This window comes from Gavia stellata, chromosome 8 (assembly GCF_030936135.1).
Source record: "Gavia stellata isolate bGavSte3 chromosome 8, bGavSte3.hap2, whole genome shotgun sequence".
Lineage (NCBI taxonomy): Eukaryota > Metazoa > Chordata > Aves > Gaviiformes > Gaviidae > Gavia > Gavia stellata.
In genome coordinates this window covers 2,201,089-2,220,095 of record NC_082601.1, presented here as the reverse complement: position 1 = coordinate 2,220,095, position 19,007 = coordinate 2,201,089, and positions in this window count along the sequence as shown.

The following is a 19,007-nucleotide window of genomic DNA, read 5'->3' as shown; positions in this document are numbered from 1 at the left end:
CCTCAGTCTTAAATTTACTAATTACATTGAAACTTAGAATTTCACTTAATGAATCAGACCGAATAAAAATGGCACTAATTTGTTTAATTGCTTTAAAAAGCAACAATGAATCAATTTGTACAGAAATGCAATAAACACTGATGTTGTCTGGCTAAAATAGAAAAATGTAATGAGTTCTGTGTAATTCTAGACAATGAGTTTCCTCTTTTATTCACTTCAGCTCCTTTCCTCTCCGCAGTATCACATGTGGTGCAGTAATCACAGCAGCTGCACATGCAAATAAATTGATAGCTTCTCCAGTTCTTCAAATCCCCTAACGTTGTTTTCGTCACCTTGGTGTTGAATCAAATGTCACAAATCTTCGTGTACCTTTGCTCCATTTTTCATCTGGTTGTGGTGGGAGAATACATCTGCAATCTGCCGTACCTCCTAGAGATGAAGGACTGGACAGGACCGCCTGTGCTGAGTCTGAGCCCCCCAGGTTCAAGCACCCGTCTAGGAACATACAGTCCAGAAGCATCTACAGGAACTTCTGCTCGAGGTGGCACCACAACCAAAGCCACGGGATATTTCCCAGTGGAAAAACCTAAATCCCACAGTAAATTATAAAAGCCACAGTAATAACAAGACCCGGGAAGTGAAAAGAAAATACTAGGGCACTGCCAGTTATCCCAAGTCCTGCAGGAACAAACTATTCATTAAGGAGAACTCCTAGGAAGCACTAGAGAAGAAGACAGAAAAACAGCTATTAAAAAAAAGTTATTTCTAAATCTGTTTTTACAGACCAGTGGATCAGCTGGGCTTTGTAGGAAGTCAATGCTTCCCCCTCCTCGCTGCCCTGTCACACATCAGAGGGGCCAACTCTGAGCTTTCCCCATTACTTTTGTAACATTGTGTTGTCGTAATATTTAATCTCAAAGCCTTAATTTTTGTAACAGACACTTTAAAGGACAGTTTATATTGTCCGAAGTATTTGCTTTTAGAAAACTTGGGTAACTCTCAGGAAGCTTTTTCCTCGTGCACAGAAGCAGCTTGCTAAGGCTTCTAGCTTTGTTTTGTATCTGACGATTCTCCGTATTTCTCCAGCTGCCCTCTAGTTTACTTTGTGGTCTACTGAAATATTTTTTTCCTCTATTTATAATGGTCTCTCTCGCCTGGTGCTCTGCGTAGGAGTCATGCAGACAGAGAAACTGATTAAACAGAGAAATGCTGAAAATAATTCTGTATAAAGCATTTCAAGATGTACGCGAGGACTCTCCCCCTCAGTTCTTCTGATTTTACTGTTAGGTGGTGCTGGTGACGAAGGAAGTCGGCGAGAAGCACGGTCTTTAAAGTGTTTATATTCTGCGCTTTTACGGCTCTCTGCTCAGCAGTTGAGCAGAGTTTGTATCCGTCATGCCCTTGCATGAGAAACCATACTGCATTAAAGTGTGGCAAAGCTTGAGCATTTTTAATAACAAGTTTTACTGTACGCACAGTCTGATGCCACTTAAATGGAACATACCCTTGCTGTTTAAAGACTTGGACTCATTATTGTTACATTTTCTTTGGCTTTTGTTATTCAGCTCAGGCACTCAAGTTGCCTCATAAAAGCATCTCAGACGCTTTTTTGTGTGTGGCTATTGCAGCACACTTGGAAACAAGTTGATGTTAACTGGAATACATTTATTTTTTCTCATCATAGATTTTATTTTCTTGTACCTGTTGTTACACAGTGGGATTCCTCTTTCTTACGTTAGCTGCCATGGAGGAGAAAGAGGGAGAGAGATTAGGCAGCCAAGATTGATGTATCCCACTTTTCCCCAGTTCTTTCATGCACAGCACCCACTCAGTGTCTAAATCCAGTAGTCACCCAAATGCAGAGACATAATTTCAACAGCTAAGGACCTGGTTAATGGACCTTGCCCTGGGGTTTTAGCATGTCCTTCCAAAAATAGCCTCAGCCAGGGCAGGGTTGTGCCAGCAGGATGGGTAGCTTCTTCTGGAGCAGCCAGAAGAGCTGACCCTTAGACATTTCTCCGTACGATGCTTGGCCCCGGTGTAGCTTTCTATGTGGGAGTGCTGCGGCTCCTGGAGCCACAGCTCTCGGCTCCCTGTTTTCAGTAGGGAACTCTACAAAGACATGACTTGGTCCACGAGCCTTTGGGAGATGCTCTTCCAGCGCTGTAGGCTTCTGGGGATGCTTACAGCGCTCTGCAGTGGTACGTGAATGCACAGCGCCTGTAGTGTCTCTGAGAGGGGGGAGCGCAGACAAGAACAAGTGGAGCTGGGGCATCGCCTCCTCCTCTGTGCTGGGGCTCGCTGTGGTGGAGCAGCTCCTGCCCGTTTGTTGTTCTTTCATGGCAGCACATCAGAGGCAGGGGGACTAGGCTCATTCTGGGACCATCTTTCCTACCCCCCCGTCCCCTCCAGCCAGCAGTCAAGAGGAAATGAGTGTTTTGGCGTGTAGGATAAGTGCTCCAGTAACCCAGTAAATCTGCCTCAAAGAAGCGGTTTTGTTCAGTGGTGGGTCATGTGGGGACTTTCTGTGCCCACCCCATATGGCAGTAGATACTAAACCAGAGTCCCAGGTTTTGTCAACAAATTTGCCTCCCTTTGGCACCATCTGTCCTCCCGGCCACATCCCCTTGTCTGAATAAATGTACGCCAGGGAGGAATGCGGCTGTCAGGCAATCCCAATTGTTTCCCAGTGCAAGCCAAATTTCGGATCAGATGCTTCCTCTCATGAGCTCCAAAGTTCAATGTCCTTTCACTGTGAGCATTTATGCTCTGAATGAAAAATGCCAGTACGCTGCTTTGCATCTCGTTATCTGGTAACAGCATGCGCCCAGACAGCGTGTAAGCGATTCTTTCTGCAGGACCGGGGACCAGATTTGGATCTGTCTGTGTCTCCCTCAGTGGGATTGCATTCAGTTGTTCTGGGACAACTCTAGCTTTATACTCCTTCACAGCTGACATATCCCAAAATACATAATTTTGGAGAATCTGTATGGGTCTGGCTCCTGCTTTTCAGAGCTGTGGCAGCAAATAGAACTCGGTGCTGGGTAACAAGACTGCTCATTATTTTGGGATACTTGTTCTAATACAAGGCTGAGTATATGAGTATATCTGGATAGACATACCATGCCTTGAAGCATGTAATTAACTAGACAGTCTAGAATATGCAAATGTACATTTTTAATTAGTTCTGAACTCATACAACCACCTGTATGGATGTTCAAGCAGGGGAGAGGACAGAGCACCACAGCTACACCCCAGACAGTCAGTCGTTGTGTCAGAGACACCTACGCTATCATGTCCATTTAACATATGCTCACCAATCAGTTGATTTCAAATTACAAAATATGTCCGGTTTGTGCTGCCAGTCTTGTTCCAGTTCTTCAACAGAAAAACAGACCATATCAAAACAGAACCGTGTCAGAAAGAGACTCCGGAGGTCATGAGACACACTAGCAACCTCGACAGAATTAACCCCTGTAGGTAACTAGCAGCACAGGTTAAAATAAAATGTGTCAAAAAAGTGGATGGAGTGGGAAGTAAAATAAATCAGTAAATTAAGCACTGGATTATGCCCTTCAGATATGATTTACAAATCCAGACTAACTCTCATGAGCAGGATCCTGAGCGTGACCTCGACGTAGTCTGCTGGAACAGGGCTGTGCAGGGAGGCTGAAATAGTTGTGTCCGCGCAGCCGGGACTCGCGGTGAGGGCGGCAGTAACACTGTCAGCAGCGGTTCCCACTCTGTCACTTGGTAAGGGCTTTTCTCCCTGGCAGAGCGGTGTGTAATACTGCTGGCAATTCAGAATTTTACCTGAAACGTGGGGACTTCCTGTACTATCTCGAAGTGCTGCCCTATCAACTCTTTTCCTCTCCCAAACGCTATCAAATACCTTTTTTTTTCCAATGACAAGATGATTAAAGTGGGCGATAGATGCTTACATAAAGAAATGCACAGTCCTCGCCCCAATCCCAGCGCCTATGGCGTATTTAAAAGCAGAGGCACCCGAGGATCTGCAGCTGGGGTGCAGGGCTGGAGGATGGCTCGAGAGGCACATCTAGAGAGGAAGACTCAGAGAGAAGAGATGCTCCTGGGACTGACAGCAAAATCGTGACAGAGGTGATGCCAGGGTGCTCCTGCCGCAGGGTCACTGATGCTGTATGGGGATGGTTTGTAATTAACACTGCATCGGCGAGGGTTGCCGGAATTTCCCATTTTAACAGTGTCTTTAAGAAAATGTTCCCTTCAGTTTTCCTGCCTTGCTTTTTTTGTATGTATTTCAAATCTGCCACAGTATGACTTAAAGGAAATTCCCCAGATTGTGAGGAAATGTCCCCTCCTGTGCAAACCTGGGCAAGCTCTGTTTCTGATTACACACTTGTTCGACAAGTATGATAGGATAGGCCCTGCATGGGTGTTTTGTGGCTTCATTCATGTTTATAAACTACTCTGAGATCCTCAGATGAAAAAGGATTTATGAGCACAAAATAACAAGTTGCCAAACTGTTTCTAACCTCATAAACAGATAATTTTAAATTCAAGGAGACACCGAGGAGGGCATGATCACACAAGCGGTCTGGGGAGAGTGTTTCCATCACCCGTCCTGGGAGCTCAAAATGCAGAATTCCCTCTGTTGCTGTAAACCCAGCTAGCATTTTATCATAAATTGAAAAAAGTCTTTCTAAATATATTTTCTAAGTTTTAAAAATGGAAAACTCGCTTGTTTTTAGCTAGCCTCCTCCTTCTTTTGTTTCTCTATTTGTGCTGTATTCACAGGGCGTTAGAGCAAACCTTCCTGTAAATATTAACTGAAATATGGGAATCAATTCATCTCAGTTTGACTTCGTTCCTTTATGTCACAGAAACTACGGCAAATGTGTCTGTTGTGGGGCCATTCACCGAAACAGCTAATTCAAACAATTGCGCAAGCCGACCTGGGATCCCGCATCTTCACTCCTCCTCCCGCTGACGGCCGTGCGGTCGGAACGCCGGAGTCGGCGGGCAGGCAGCCTGCGAGCCGCCCGGGGCAGAGCCAGCCCCTGCCAGCCACGCACGGCGCTTGGCAAACGATGAACATGTTGGGGAAGTTTATGAGTTATTCATGGGCCATTTTGCAAAGAGAGCGGGCTGATCAATAATTAACCAGAGGCAGCAGTGGGTGAACGGGCTGGACCAGTACGTGGCTCAGTGGGCATGAGCCGTTTGCCCGACCACCCTGGGCTTCCCTGTCCTGGGGAGCACTTAACCTCAGCCCCCCTGATTCCTTCAAGGATGCTTGTCCCCTCCCTGGGCCCATGCTTTCCGAGTTTTTCTTCCTGCAAAGGCAGAAGCTGCCCCCAGCCCCAAGTAGAGCAGGTCTCCAGGCAGAGCATTTCCCAGCAGAGTGTTTGGGAGGCTCCTTCCAGCATGTACAGCAAACCTTGCACAATCAGTGGGAGTCCAACGTGCCGACGGGGAGGCACCCGCCTGCGGGCAGTCCTCGCCGGGGCTAAGGGCAGAGTATGGGGAGCCTCCATGCAAGCCATGGTGCTCCTCGGGCGCTTGGGTGGAGCAGAGCTCCTTTCCAGAAACAGGCTGTTCTCCGTGCAATGGAGGTTGCACTATTTAATATTTTAATGAATTTTAATATTATAATGAATCCTGATAAGAGCCATTGTAATATTTCCTGTACAATACTTGCACTGCAGTTGGTGTTGGGCGCTCGGTATGGAGCAATGAGTTGGCAAGCCAAAACTGGCCACCCATGGCAAGGGACGCTGCGCGCATGCAGGCGCTGCAGCCAAATGGGGGAAAATGCAAAATAAACAGCGTGGACGGCCATCTGCCACTTCCGAAGCAGCAGCCAACGCTAACACCCCATTAGGACACAGACCAAAAGCGCAAATCTGGTGGTTTGGCCACCGGCAATTTTCATTTTTCTACAGAAAAGGCTTCTGGCATTTGTTACAAAAGAAAAAAAAAAGGAAAAGGAAGAGGGCCAAGGGGTTTGAGGACTTGTTTAAATTATGGAAAGGCTGCTGCTGCCCGTTTTGTTTATGTCATCAAAAAGGGTTACAGCTTTGAACTTACTCATGGGCAACCACAGCACTGACTTAAAAATGCGGCAGAGCTGCAATGTTGCTGGTTTGCTCACCTTTCCGGAGCGGAGACTCTCCCGGGGTGACTGCGTCCGAGCAGGCTGGTTGCTCACTCCCCTGTTTCTGAACCGGGGCTGCTGACCTCAGAACTACCTGAGTTTTTTTTTTTTTTCTAGTACAGAAAAAGGAGAGGGCGAGAATCATAACATTTCCCTTCCCCAAAACGTTTGATGTGCTACAGCCTCCTCCTACGTGTATGAAGTGTCGCTGGAAATCCAATAAAGCGCAAACCCGAGGTGCGTGTCACCCGTCCTGGCTGTAACCAAAGCACATCCCCCTGGTTGAGACCTCCTCCAGATACCAGCACTGATTAATTGATTTTTAAAAACATTTTACTGCGTTGTATAACATTAAAACCTATGGTGATGCTGTTATAATTCTGTAAATAACAAATCTTTTTTTGTGATGGACTTAATTTTCTGTTTACTGAGCTATCCTACGTTCTCCCAGTTCCAGTTTCCAACTAGTGAGCAACTCCAAGAAAATGCACTCACGCAGTCCATCTTGGGTTTTACCTTTATTTCTAAATAAATCCAGGCTGGATTCTATACATAGGATAAAAGTGTGTGGAGTAGCCCAGTGACATAGTCAGCCCAGTTTCCACGAGATTGCGATTTATCGGGAGTTATTTAATTAACGGAAAAAGCATCGTTTCTGCTGGCGTAACACCTGCTTTGCCGGGTCCGGCCAGGTAAGGGTTTTGCCTGCTGCAGTCCTGCGACTGCGACGAAGCCGGGCCACGGAGAGGGGAGGAAGGTTTCCGCGGACTGTCGTTACAAGAGAAGCATGTGGATGCGTAAATGCCTGATCTAGAGATGTTGGTATTGTCGAATAATTCCTGTTGAACCACTTCTAACTCGCTGCATTTCCCCATCAAATACTGGATGGGTCATTTGAATACCTTCTCTCGCATCTCCCTGTCTCTTGTTCCTGTCGAAACCCAAACTATTCTCCCTTGCCAGAATCTCAAAAAATGAGTAGGATGAGTAAATGAGTGTGTGAGTTGAAATACTGTGTCACACGAGTTTTCTTAATGTTTAAAAAGAAGTTATTTCATTGCTGCTCCAGAACTAGATTTGCATGAGGTTTTCTGCGGGACACAGAGTGGGTTTGGCCGGTTTGGCTGGAGGGGAGAGCAGGCGCTGGGGTGGCTGCTGGGCGGCACAGGATCTAGCGTGCGTTTAGTAACTACCCAAAAATTAACATCAACTTGTTCAAAAGGTTGTGTGTAAAATAGCTCTGCGGTTAAAGCACTACAGGTCCTCTTCCATTTGCACCCCCATTACTTCCAGGTTCCACTGTGGGCTTCAGCTGAGCTACTCCAGGCTTACACTTTGGGCAGGATCTGGCCCTGTCTGCTCACCAAAGCGCATCGCTGGGTCGCGTCGGTACGGGGCAGCTGCGCTCATGAGAAAACGCCGTAACGGCTTGAATGGCTCCCTCACTCCTGCTTCCAACTCAGAAAGAGGGGCTCAGCAAAGCTCACTGCACCGCCTTGGCGCAGAGTGTGAACAGCCGCGGGTTTCTCGCGGCTGTTAGGGTTACTGCTTTTATCCTATTATTGATGTTCATGTATCACAGAAGGTTGCTGGAAGGACTCCACTATTACAGCGGGGTTTTCTAGTAGCTTCATTAGTACTAGTGCTAATGTGCAGGAGTGATTTGTATGACGGACAGTTCAGGCAGCAAAGTTTACCTTGTTTGAGTGCGAGGCTTGCTGGGTTCACGGCGGGACGGGGCTCTGCCTCTGGTGACCAGGCAGGTCCCACCAGTGCCGTCTCCCAAAGCCCACGAGGACGGCGGTGCCGTGGTCCACTGCTGGGCACCATCGCCGTGCTTCGGAAAGAACTGCTCCGTCACGGGGGACGCCGGCTCTGAAGACCATCCCAATCAGAGGGAACAGACGTTAACCATTGCTGCTTCTTATGTATTTTAGAGGGAAGAAAACTCAGTTCAAAAAGCTGGAGGAATGTCGCTGACTGCATTCTACATCTGTTACATCTCAGAATAATTTATTCTAACCTCTGAAGATACAAGGGAAAATATTTGAAGGAGATGGAGACTTGCCAGTATTTCCAGTTCATTATAAGCAAAGAACTGTTGCTTGTAGCACTTTTTTGGAGCAGAGAGTAGTCTGGTTTTAAATCCCTCAAGCAATGAGGAATCATGTACTCACCAATGGAAATTGTTCTTCAGTAAAGTATTTACTAATTAAAAAAGTTTAATTTTTAAATTCAGTCTAAATTTCCTCCCTTTACACAAATGTTCTGTCTGCCTTCTACGGGCATTGCTGGGTGCCTGCTAACCTCAGCCGGGGTTCACCCAAGCGTCTTGCCCGGTCTCAGCACCCGGGCTGAGGCAGCGGGGCCGGCTCCCCGCAGGGAGCAGCCCTCTGGGCTTGGGTGTGCTCAGAGCCGGAGGGCTGCGGGCAGCGGGGCAGGGGCACTTGTAATTGTCCGAAAGATGCTAAAACTCTCCAAACATTGCAGTCAAGAGGCAGAGGTGAGGCCAAGGACAAGCGGTGGCCCGGTGACGGATCTGCACTTCGGCCACGCTGGGGACCGGCAGACCGCATGCCACCCATCCCCGGTGGCGGTGGGGACGGTGGCACTGGTGGGTGCCGCTGAGCAAGGGGTGCTCCCCGCGAGAGGTGGCAGACGTGGCCCCGCCGCAGCCCCCCCCGTCACCAGCCCACGCAGCCCCTGCTCCGCCAACAAGAAAATGCAGGTTAGCTAGAAAGGGCTCTTTCCCAGCTGCGGTCTCTGCTTGTTCCGCAGCGCCTGGCGCAGGACCGCGAGCACGGCCCGGTGAACCCCTGTGCACAAGAAGGCAGTTTCTCCCCGTTCTGTTTGCGTGTGAGAAGGGAGTACAGGACCCGGCGCACAGAGGGACTTGCTCAAGCAGGATCGTCTCCAGCTGGGCTGTGTGAGAAGATGTGAGCAGGCTTGATGACGAGCGGCCAGCAAACTGAATCTAGAAGACCCAGAGACATAAACAGGGGAGCAGCTTTGCTTGCAGATGACACTGTATAAGCAGATATGTATGAGTGTTACCAAGATTAAAGTTTAATTAAATTCCTGCAAGATTTTTGGGTCTTCATGTATTTCCTTTGAGCTTTCTGCCAACTAGGATATGCTCGCTGGCTTCAGAATATAAAAGCAAGTGTTGTTGTGTTTTGCAAATATATTTTATAATGCATGCAAGTGCTGACTATGCAAAAGTCTCACTGGTTTCCACGATTAACAAAATTACCAAAGCACAAAGGGTAGCAGTTCTTCTTGTTTTCGACTATCCTTTAAAAACAAGAGATGGATCAAAGTATCCTGTGATTAAGTTCATTAATCACACCCACATCATGAAAAACCATTGACTCTCCTGAACTCTCACAGAGGGAGGACGTGAGGAGTTGGCCAGGGTGGATTCTGGTGTGGGTTGGATGTTTATTTACTCATTTTTCCCAAACAAGGACCTGGATGGGTTGCCATGGCCAGGGGGCAGGGATGGCTCTGGCCGGGAGCAGCCGGGTGGGCGAGCAGCGGCAACCGCCCTGCCCGGCCCTCGGGGATCGGGGTGCACAAAAAGCTTTGCTGCTTTTAGCCTGTTTGTGGGTAACCCCGAGAAGTGAGGGACCGAGCTGCAGGGGCAAGGGGTCAGCGGGCAGGATGGGCGCAGAGAGGTCTGTCCTCAGCATGGCAGGACTGACGGACAGCCATGCGTGCGAAACCCAGCCCGGGAGCGGGATTCCCCTGCCCTGTTGTGCCGCTCCCGTAAGGCTTGTATCTTCCTCGCTTTTCACCCAGTGCTTGTCCTTGTCAACACGGCCACAGCTTATCTAATGTAAAGACCTTTTATCTGGTGTATCTGGTAACCGAGTGCTGCACCAGCCTTCGCGAGAGGGACATGCAGATCGTCACCCCTGTGCTCAGTCCCCCCCTCACATCGCCCACATCCCACTCATTTAAAAGGCTGCTGTAAATGTGCTCTCTCTGGGACCCGTCTTGCTAGAGGCGTGTTAAAGCACTTGGAAAATTCAACAGCAAACTGACAATAACGTTCCCAAGCTTGCAGATAAGCAAGAAAGGGATTTCATGTGACTCAGGAGAGGACCACAGCTCCATCCCTACAAGCGATGTCTGACTGCAGGCGGTACGCTTGTGCTTCTCCGAGTGATGGAGCCGGAGGAGCTTCCAACCAGTGGGGAAATCACAGCCGCCCACGTAGGACGTAAATGTCACCTGCTATGTTTAGCATAAACCCAGAGCTTTTATAGATGGCTTTCGTAGCCTGACAATTAATTAAGTGGACGCTGAGAAGGACGTGTGCCTATGTCAGTCCTCCCTGTTGTGCAAATGTAGAGCGACTGGCCCTGGGTTCTGGCCAAAGACATCCCTGCATGAACTGCACATCCCAGCACAGACCAGGCTGTTACCTGTGCTACACCCTGCCCCTTCTAAAACCAGCCCACGGATGCGTTTTTTGATTGAATCCTACCTCTCTGCCCTTCAGAGAGGGGGCTTCAGCTTTGGTGGGGCGGGGGTCCAGCTCTGCTGCTTACGTTGGCTGCAGAGACCCGCTGGAGCGATACGATGGGGGCTGCCTGGGGGAGGAAGGGGGAGTTTTCTCCCCCACCCTCCAAAAATGTTTTAAAGTGCTTTACCAATTCTGTGGCTGGCTTATACAGACACACTCTTCTTAATTCTGAGTTTCATTGAATTACAAATAATAGTAATAGGGTTTTTTTGCTGGTAAATGGTGATTTGAGGTCTTTCCCTAGCTTGGCCGCTTTTGGGTCCAGCCCCTGGGAAAGGGCCGGCAGGGTCCCGGCCGGCAGCCACGGCAGGGAAGGGCACACGTGGTGACAGCTCGGCGCTGTCTGACCTTGGGGCTTGGGCTGCGTTCTCTGTCCACACTTACAACCTGGGGATTTCAGCTGGAAAAGAGATTAAGATTTAAAAGACGGGAGAACCAAAGGTCCACCTAGCTTTCTCTGGAATGGCCAGTAGAGGATATATTGGAAAATGCATAAAAAAGAGAAATATTCTTCCCCTGGTGATTTGCCACCTCGGGCATCCTGCAGTCCAGGGATGGGAGCTTCTCGCTCTGCTCCATTGAATAAACCTTCTCCTCCGCGAATTAAGCCAGTTTTGAATCCCACAATTTAATAAACTTTGAGAATTAGTGAGTAACTTCCCATGATTGTTCAGACTTCTACCCACTTCTACTTCTTTGTGCCTCCCCAGGTGGAGATGTCCCACCTTTTACGCCTCTCTGCTCCAAGGCTTTCACCATCCCTCCTGTCCCTCTGCCTCCATCTCTCCCGCTGGCCTCCCCGACACGGAGCCAAGCCGGGCTCCCCTGCAGCCCACGGAGAGACGAAGGTGTCCGGTACGGATCCAGGAAAGCTGCTTGCCCAGCAAACAGCTGCCCAGGCTGGGCAAGAGAAAACAAGGAGGGCAGGGTTTGACTTCAACCCTTCTCCAGGGTTTAAGTGCCTAAATCTGGAGTGCCGAGCGCTGTGTGGGATTCACAGCCCGGAGTGTTTTGCTGGAATTGAGCTCACCGAGGACAGAGCTGAGCGTCTCATGCACTGCGGTAAGTGACCTGCTGCCGAGACGCTGGATAAAATACCCAGTACATTTCTCCTCTGGCTGCTTTCTGGAGGGGACCAGGCCCAGCAATTGCCAAGATTGTGAAGACTGTAATTTTGTACATGTTAAAAAAATTTCTTTAGCCCACACCCCCATATTAAGCCACAGCCAGAGATGAAAACACCTGATTCTGGGTGGATTTGTGCCAAAGCGTGAATAGTCTGCACACCGAGGACAAGTTGCTTTCAGTGAGTGGCACTGCACCACCCTATCGTCCCACTCGATCTGCCATTTGCAAGGTGCAAAATAAGCCTTTATATGACACCGCTATTTTTTTTTAAATCTAAATTAATGATGGGGCAGGGACTGCAGAGTTTAAATCTCGGTGCAGCATCGAAGGGGTTATACCGATAAGCCAACCGCTCCACGTGGAACAAAGCTGGCATTTCAGGGAGAAGACAATGGATTGTATTTTCTGTGTTCATTTTAGTCATCCATTTGGCATTGAGACTGAGGTCACCCACCCAATCGTGCACTGCAGCATCTCTGTTCTAGCTAGCAAGGAGAAGCAAAACAAAGAGGAGCTGAGTCGGCAGGAATCGGATAGCAATCATGTATGGAAAAGTGCTCCGTTAAATGGCTTTTAGATAACGTTGTTGCAGTCCATTTCAGGACACTGTTTAAAATCCTTCTGAATAAGCATTTTCTCTGACACACATCTTAGCACTTTGCATGGCCACTGGTCACACTCAATTCCCGTTTCGCATCCCAAACAATAATTACTAGCTTGGCCTGGTTTTGTGGCTGAATGATATGATTTGCAATGCATGCATTCAAACAGCAGCCGAAAGGATGTGGCGACTGCCATCCATCTGTAAGTATTTTCTCTAGCAACAGCTTCATTTCCTTTGAAACATTAAAAAGGTTGCAGTTCTAACATGCATGCATATGCAGGCGCGTGTCTTAAAAAATATACAGCAGGCGCACGCACACACACACGTCTTGGTTTAGCCTGAGTTTTGCGCCATGCAAAGAGGCTCAATTTGTCACCCCATCCTGTTTTCTGGGAAATGTGCTTTAATTATGTTACTAACAACTTGGAAACCTGCATTCTCTGTCATATGGCTTCATCCCCAGGGAGGCGGTGCTGCGAGCTCCTCCGCCTCGTCAGCCGCAAGTGCAGGCAGTCAAGGACGAGGTGCAACCTTCTGCCTGTGCAACTGCTGCTGGTTAGCAGAGGAGAGCATGCGATGGGCTCCAAAGCAGTGCTTTAGCATTTGTTCCTTGCTTTAGTCAGGAACAAACCAGGGGTGAGCCGGAACGGGACTATTCCGTCACCGCGCTTTTCGAAGCTCACGGAAGCAGGCGTCTTGGTGCTGGCTGGGTGCAGCGGCACACACAGAAAAGTGCCCGAAGGTAGGGGATGCCTCAAGACTTTCCGTGAACCCCGGCCAACCAACATCACAGGCATCCCCCCGGATGCGGGAGGGTTTGGGATGTGCCTTTCCAAGGCCGTGCTGGCACCCACAGCGACGTTGCCACACACGCCCAACCGTAACCATCAGACGAAGCTGTCCAGCGGGCCAGAAAGTGACGGGGACTTTGGAAGTCGTATCAGCTGGTGTCTTCAAACCCTCCTCACAGCTGGTTTCTTAAAAAAGCTATTAAAGATGCAGTGAGTCTTCTTCACGCTCTCTGCATCTAACATCATTTCACTCTTGTCTGGGTTCAGGCAAAGCGAGCCAGTCTGCCTTCAGTCCCCTGTTTCACTGAGGCAGTAAATAATTCAGCGTGAACTTCTGTTATCCTTGTCTTGCAACAGAAGCGGAGATGTTTAGAGTTGGTTGGAAAGGGGAAATTTTTGTTTTATGGGAAAATCTGCGTTGTTGACCTTTCATTTAATTTAGCATCGGAACAAAATGTTGCACTGTGAGACCTGGAGGGAAACGGACCCGTCCACGTCCCCGTCTGCCATGCCCCTGCCTGCCTGCCAGCCATGGGTCAAGAGCAAAGCAATGACTTGTCCAAGCGTCCAGCTCCCAGCAAGTTCACTGGGCAGCTGAGGAACTCCAGATCCATGTGCCGGAGCTCGCACGGCAGTGCTTCTTGCTCCCCTGAACAGCTATCAGCTGAGGCTGATTAATCTCGGACCAGACCCATTACAAATAGGCCCTTAGAGGTGAAGACAGTCACACCGGTTTGGTGAAAATCAGACCTGTGAAGGCTGTGACACCACGTATCCTCCTAATGACCCCCCCCCCGGGGCCAGGCGGGACCTCACAGGCTACAGTTACACGCAGAGACTCCATGCCCCGTCTTTACATGATCACCTCTTTAGCGAGCAATGGGAAGCACGACCAGCAGCGCTCACACCCCACACTTCTCCAGCTGCCAGGGATGCGGACACGGATGCAGGCAACTCTTTCACTTGGGAAATGCAGCAGATTCCCTAAATTTAAGACAAAAACAAAAAGAGGGCCGCAGTGCTGCCCGTCCTGCGTTGCCCTCCTGTCTGCGGAGCGCTCCGGGGGCACCGGCTACGTGGGAAGGAGGGGGCTGAAGCGGTGGCCATGCCCAGCGCTGCCCCGGCGAGGGGAGCTCAGCGCTGCTGGGAGCTTCGACCTCAGTGATACGTCGATAGAGAGCGAGCTGGTGGGATTAGAAAACGTGCTTTAAAACGCAACGTCTGGAAAAGGTGTTTCCAGTGAGCGCTCAGCTCCAGCTCTTGCAAATCCTCCCCCTCCCCCTGCCCTGATGGGAGACAAATGTTATTAATCAGTCCTGTAAATTTAAATCCGTATTTTTCTCATGAGTTCTGAAACCCATTTAGGGCCTCTAAACAGCTTCTATCAGCTGAAAAAATTAAATTAATTTTATTCCTCTTGCCTAACCGTCCTCGGGAGTTCTTTGTCAAGAGCCTTTGGTGGAAAAACAATGGAAACTTGTGCGGCATTTCTGTCCGCAGCCTGCGTGGAAGCACACCGAGCTTTTCTCCTGCCGCGGGTACAATGGCCGGCATTGTCCCACTGCTGTCGTTCGGAGCGACGAGCCGGCTGAGGGCTGAGGAGCCGACTGAACTACAGCCCCTCCATTCCACACACTGGTAACTATTCTGGGGAGAAAAAAAAAAACAGAGAAAAATCTTTTTGCAATTAATAACAACAGTCCACAAAGGTTAGAAAATGTCCCCGTCTTAAAAAATGATTCTGTTGCTCCTGTCCTAGCGATGGTTTTTACAGCCAGTTTAAAGCTGACAGATAGGCACGCGGATACACATGTAGTCTAGCCCCTGTCTCCATCCGACTTCAGAAAGTGCTGGTTTACACTCAGATAGAAGCTCTATTAAATATTGACTCATTCCCTACATTATTTTCTGCTCCATTATCTCAGTTTCATTAGCATTTACAATTCTTTGCCTTTCTGGGAATTCAGAAGTTGTGTTTTGTCTGCTTGCCTTCCTGCCAATAAATCATGAACGAGCTCCTGGCCAGGGTGCATCATACCAGAAAATAACACTCGTGTTACATTTGCTCACGAGTGAGATGGCACGAGGCTGAACACGGAGATCCCACGTCTTGCGGGAGCGTCACCGTCGCGGGCTCTTCTCACCACCCCGCTCTGGATGGGCACGTGCCGGGGGCTCCTCCGGTGAGCACTGCCTGCGGGCTGCAGGCTCCCGAAGCTGGCGAGGGCGACCAGGCACACGGGGTGCCCTGTGCCCCCGTGTCCCCTTAGCTCAGCTTTGTTGGCTTGCTGTTTGCTTTCATTTGAGCGAGTTTGCAGGCTCCGAGGCACCTGCCAGTGTCCAGACCCTGCTCAACAGCTCACCTCCTCCATCAGGCAGCCCAGCCCAGCGGCAAACCTACCGTGCACTGTCCGAGCATCTCCCGGACAGTGCATGTCCTGGGAGCTTCTCCAATGCGCATGGATACAGGCTGAGTGAGGATCACAAATCTGTATCCTCTCGTTTCCAGTGCACGGAAAATTTTAGCCTTAAATTGCATTTACTTCTTGAAGAAGTGTAGCAGATGAGCGGACACCCCGTGTTTGTAAGTGCCTCTCTCGGGGACATGTTTTAAAAGTAGACGCTTTCTGCATTCCATCCCACAGAACAAATGCTCGTGCTGTTTTCTGTAACGGATTTTTTCTCCAAACTGTAGCAAATCATTCAGACTAGCTGTCCGGAGAAGAAGAATAATCTGAGCTTTGCTAAAAATAAATTGGACTGGGTCCCCAGCAGCCCGTGGTGCCAGGCAGGTTTGCACTGACTGAGGAGAACGATCCCGGTTTTGCTGAAACAGCGCGGCCTCACCTTTAAAAATGAACAGGATCCCGCACTGCCCCTGCCTGCCAAGATCCCGGGATTGTGATCCGACAGGATGGAGCAGGGTGGCCTGGAGCAGGGCGGCCTGCAGCAGCCCTCTTCTGCCACTTGCTCGGAGGCAGAGGGAGCCGGGCTTGCCGGAGGTGTTTTCCCAGGAGCCATTCCAGCGCTGATGTGGGGCTGGAGTGCTGCTGGTCTGTGCCAGACTATAGACAGGGGAAAGTGGGGGTCCCCTGTGCATCCTTCCCCAAAAGATCCACCTCAACCGCACGGTGCCACCAAGGGCCACCTGGGTCTGCAGGCAAGAGATGTGTTCCCCCAAACGCAGCTCTCAACCTCTGCAGCCACAGGGCGTTTGCGAAGGTGGAAGGTGCTGTGAGACAGAGAGTCCAGGCAGGACTGATGAAAAAGCTGCTGCAAAAATCAGATCTCCATTGTGGTTTTGTGATCTGCCCCCGCTCTTCCTACCAGGCGTCCCTCCGCAGGAGAGGGAAAGGGGGGAGGCTGTGCCACAGACCGCTCCCCCCTTCCCTTGCAGAAGGAAGAAGAAGGAAAAAGGAGGAGAAAAAAAAAAAAGACCACTCTGCCACAGGCTGCCCACCAGCCTCCCTGCTTTAACAGACGGCAGCAGCACGGACCGGGACCAGGACCAGGACCAGGACCAGGACCAGGACCAGGCACGAGCGTTTGAGGGCAGCACGGGGCTCTGGCTCCCCGCCTGAAGCACTCAGATAACGCCTGTGGTCGAAGCCCTGTCCGTGAGTCAGCCAGGTGGGACGGGCTGACTCCGCAGCTCTGCCTTCAACCTAGCGAGCGGGCAGAAAACCAGGCGTGGGCCCCACGGAGACATGGCAAATGAGTTTGGGGGCCTTACTTCACCTCTCAGAAATCCAGGTCAGTAAACCGGCAGTGGCAGAAACAGGGCTGTTTGCCATTACTGCAGCTTTTCTGCTAAACGCATCTGCTCAAGCTTCCTCTGAAAATCCCACTCTCCGGACTAGCGAGAGCTCTCACTGCTGAGCCCCGACCCACTCTCCTGGTGCCCCGCTGCCCTCGCACACACGAGCCTCGCTTACTGATCAAGCCTACATATTTTTAAGCAACAAATCAAAAGTCAGAAGAAAGATGCAAAATCATTGTGCTAAGTATTTCCACACGGTACTTCTCAAAGCTGAGGAAAAGCAGTATCACGTAGGTACCATCAGGGTTGTGCTTAACCCTCTTGTGTGTTGCTGCGTGTCATCACACGCTCGGTGCCGGGCTCGCACACCGCCTGGCTTCAGGCTCGTCAGTCCAGTACCACCGGCTGGGAGGTGTCCCCGCGCCTCGGAAAGAAGCAGCGAGACTGAAAGGATCGATTGGTCTTGGATTAAGCGGGCGTAACTCCACGCACTCTCCTGTAGGAGATCTGGATGAGGTATTTAGTGCTCGCTGCTGGTAGAGGAGTGGTCCTGAGCAGAAACTGGGGGCTGATCCCATCACTATTGACATCGCAGTTTGCTTTGATGAAGCTGCATTTGATCTACACAAGTGTTGGAAGTAAGGCCAAGGACGTCAGCACAGTTAAACCAGAGCATAGCTGCTGCAAGTAAATCAGATTCAAAGTTAATAATTTAATTTCTAGCAGACAGAGAAAAATCAGAGGGCTAATAAGATGTGAACCTAATAACTCGGTGTGCTGGGACTGAGCATTTCCATCTGTTATCACAAGCTCAGCTCTCAGCACAAGATGCAGAAACAGCAATTGCACAACACGGATGTGGACACAGGCATGAAAAGAGACAGTAGGAGACAGGCAGACAGGCCCACCTACGTGACAGGAGGTAGGATCAAAGCTGACGAGGCTTTATGTGGTACAGGTGGTTGGAGAACTGATGTCGATATGGCAGTCGGTAAGGTCCTTCAGAATGACTGGGAACTTTTCTGGTTCCAGGCGGTTTTTAGATTTGTATTTAATTAATTCTCAAACAAAATATGTGCTGTTCTAAGATAACCTGCAGTAACGCTAAGGCTAACAGGCCTGACCATTATTTTGCAACTTATTTCTACAATCTGTTGAGGCTAGATAAGGCAGGCTTCTGGTAGCTGTAGGAAATTGCTATGAATAAAAGACTAATAGGCACTGAATTAGATAGCAGATATGTTGTACTAGGTAAAACATGATGAACCAAAGTGAAACCGCTTCTTCTTTAAGAGTGGATGTGCATGAGGATAAAGACTATCAAGTAGTTATTTCCTATCATCAGGAAATCCCTGCAGAAGCTGATTTGCTTTGAGAAGACAGTTCTCAGAAAGCAGCCTTTTTTTTTTTTTTTTTTGCATTTATTACAGAAAAAGTCCTCTGTAGTCTTCTAGGCAAGGTCAGCTGTTCATGTGCTGCAATCAATAATCTCATCTTAAGTGTCTACCGCTCAGCTCTTGCAATGGAGTTTATGGTTGCACTACATCTTCGTTATGAATGAATAGTACCTTTGCCACTGCTGAGCTAGGATCTAGCTATTTATTAAAGCCTGACGCTGACCCTTCAGCTTTAAGAACATTAAATCAGATCACCTGGAACTTAACTGAAATGTCAGCTCAGGATCTCTCTGGAAGTGCTGAGCATTGGGGGAAAATGAGGGTTCATAGAACACTCTTCTCTTCCCTTCAGATTTTCCCCACTGGTTCAGTGGAATTTAAGAAAGACTTGGCCCCAAACTTCCAGCTTTGTTTCAATGTGGAGAATTTGGTGACAAACAGAGGTACCAGTCAGCTTCAGTGAATGCTGAGAAGTATTTGTCTCATTCCCCAGTGACATTCCACACGCGCTCGTGGCACGGAGTCCTTGCAGAGCTGGTACGGCCACTAACCCCGGTGCAGACAATGACTTCCCTGGTGGCATCACCCGGTGTGAATCGCCGGCGTGCCTGAGATGAGCTCTGTAAATTACGCATTGTGTAGCTGCTTGTTTATTTTAAA